This window comes from Durio zibethinus, unplaced genomic scaffold (genome assembly GCF_047325235.1).
Source record: "Durio zibethinus cultivar Kanyao isolate XHJ-2024 unplaced genomic scaffold, ASM4732523v1 HiC_scaffold_3, whole genome shotgun sequence".
Classification (NCBI taxonomy): Eukaryota; Viridiplantae; Streptophyta; class Magnoliopsida; order Malvales; family Malvaceae; genus Durio; species Durio zibethinus.
The window spans coordinates 3282630-3285278 of record NW_028323044.1 but is presented as its reverse complement, the minus strand read 5'-3'; positions in this window follow the sequence as shown (position 1 = coordinate 3285278).

The following is a 2649-nucleotide window of genomic DNA, read 5'->3' as shown; positions in this document are numbered from 1 at the left end:
CGAGGCAACCTGCCGCACCAGGGCCCAGCGTGTGCCGATGGTGGTCGAGGCAAGCGCCCGCACCAGGGCCCAGCGTGTGCCGATGGTGGTCGAGGCAAGCGCCCGCACCAGGGCCCAGCGTGTGCCGATGGTGGTCGAGCCAGGAGCCCGCACCAAGGGCCGGCTTGTGTCGATGGTGTTCGGGGCAACCGCCCGTACCAGGGCCCAGCGTGTGCCGATGGTGCTGGGGGCAAGCGCCCGCCCCAGGGCCCAGCGTGTGCCGATGGTTATCGGGGCAACCGGCCGCACCAGGGCCCAGGGTCTCCCGATGGTGCTCGAGGCAACCGCCCGCACCAAGGCTCAGCATGTGCCGATTGTGATCGAGGCAACAACCCACACCAGGGCCCAGCTTGTGCCGATGGCGGTCGAGGCAAGTGCCCGTACCGAAGGGCAGCCTATGCCGATGATGGTCGATGCATGTGCCATCACCATGCGTCATCATGTGCCATTGATGGTCGAGGCCTTGGCCGAAGTTCGATTTTGAGCCACGGTGCCCATGCTTGGCTCCAGCATGTGCTGGTGCCGCATTTTTTTCACTCGGGACAGCATCGCCGGAGCATCGCCGGAGCATCGCCGGAGTACCGCCGGAGAACCTGACCGGCGGCATTGGGGTTCCGGCGATTGGGAGGGGGCCGGGGGGGTGTGCGCACATGATGTGCGATGGGTGCTGGTACTTGGCCTTGTGTTGGCCCCCTATCCCTCATCAAACCTCTGAGAATTCACACCCCCTTAAAGAGCATTTGAGATTTTACAGGTTTGCTACCAGTAGCCGTTAAAGTGTCTGAAATGGGGACACTTTTTTCAAACGGTCACAAAATCTTCTCTACTTCGAGTTTTTAGCTGAATTTTTTTGTGCATGCCAACAAAAATAGAAGGATCATGCCTACAAAATTTGGGGCCAAAAATCCTTATAAAAAAATTTTAAAAATTCCCGAACCGCAAAAAGTTTCGAAAATCGTGAAAAATAGAAAACGAGTCATCTTCCAACGAAACTTCACGTGAAGGCTTAGGGGACCATTGTATGAATTTACAAGCCATAAAAATGGCATTGGCACGGCAGAAATTTGAAGATGTGCCTAAACCCACCAGGGCCCAGCGTGTGCCGATGGTGCTCGAGGCAACCGCCCGCACCAGGGCCCAGCGTGTGCCGATGGTGGTCGAGGCAACCGCCCGCACCAGGGCCGATAGTGTGCCGATGGTGCTCGAGGCAACCTGTCGCACCAGGGCCCAGCGTGTGCCGATGGTGATCGAGGTAACCTGCCGCACCAGGGCCCAGCGTGTGCCGATGGTGGTCGAGGCAAGTTCCCGCACCAGCGCCCAGCGTGTGCCGATGGTGCTCGAGGCAACCGACCGCACCAGGGCCCAGCGTGTGCCGATGGTGCTCGAGGCAACCTGCCGCACCAGGGCCCAGCGTCTGCCGATGGTGCTCGAGGCAACCTGCCGCACCAGGGCCCAGCGTCTGCCGATGGTGCTCGAGGCAAGCGCCCGCACCAGGGCCCAGCGTGTGCCGATGGTGGTCGAGGCAAGCGCCCGCACCAGGGCCCAGCGTGTGCCGATGGTGCTCGAGGCAACCTGCCGCACCAGGGCCCAGCGTGTGCCGATGGTGCTCGAGGCAACCGACCGCACCAGGGCCGAGCGTGTGCCGATGGTGGTCGAGGCAAGCGCCCGCACCAGGGCCCAGCGTGTGCCGATGGTGGTCGAGGCAACCTGCCGCACCAGGGCCCAGCGTGTGCCGATGGTGCTCGAGGCAACCGACCGCACCAGGGCCGAGCGTGTGCCGATGGTGCTCGAGGCAAGCGCCCGCACCAGGGCCCAGCGTGTGCCGATGGTGCTCGAGGCAACCTGCCGCACCAGGGCCCAGCGTGTGCCGATGGTGCTCGAGGCAACCTGCCGCACCAGGGCCCAGCGTGTGCCGATGGTGGTCGAGGCAAGCGCCCGCACCAGGGCCCAGCGTGTGCCGATGGTGGTCGAGGCAACCGCCCGCACCAGGGCCCAGCGTGTGCCGATGGTGGTCGAGGCAACCGCCCGCACCAGGGCCCAGCGTGTGCCGATGGTGGTCGAGGCAACCTGCCGCACCAGGGCGGAGCGTGTGCCGATGGTGGTCGAGGCAAGCGCCCGCACCAGGGCCCAGCGTGTGCCGATGGTGGTCGAGGCAACCTGCCGCACCAGGGCGGAGCGTGTGCCGATGGTGGTCGAGGCTGCCGATGGTGGTCGAGGCAACGTGCCGCACCAGGGCCCAGCGTGTGCCGATGGTGCTCGAGGCAACCGACCGCACCAGGGCCGAGCGTGTGCCGATGGTGCTCGAGGCAAGCTGCCGCACCAGGGCCCAGCGTGTGCCGATGGTGGTCGAGGCAACCGCCCGCACCAGGGCCCAGCGTGTGCCGATGGTGATCGAGGCAACCGACCGCACCAGGGCCCAGCGTGTGCCGATGGTGCTCGAGGCAACCTGCCGCACCAGGGCCCAGCGTGTGCCGATGGTCGTCGAGGGAACCTGCCGCACCAGGGCCCAGCGTGTGCCGATGGTGGTCGAGGCAAGCGCCCGCACCAGGGCCCAGCGTGTGCCGATGGTGCTCGAGGCAACCGACCGCACCAGGGCCCAGCGTGTGCCGA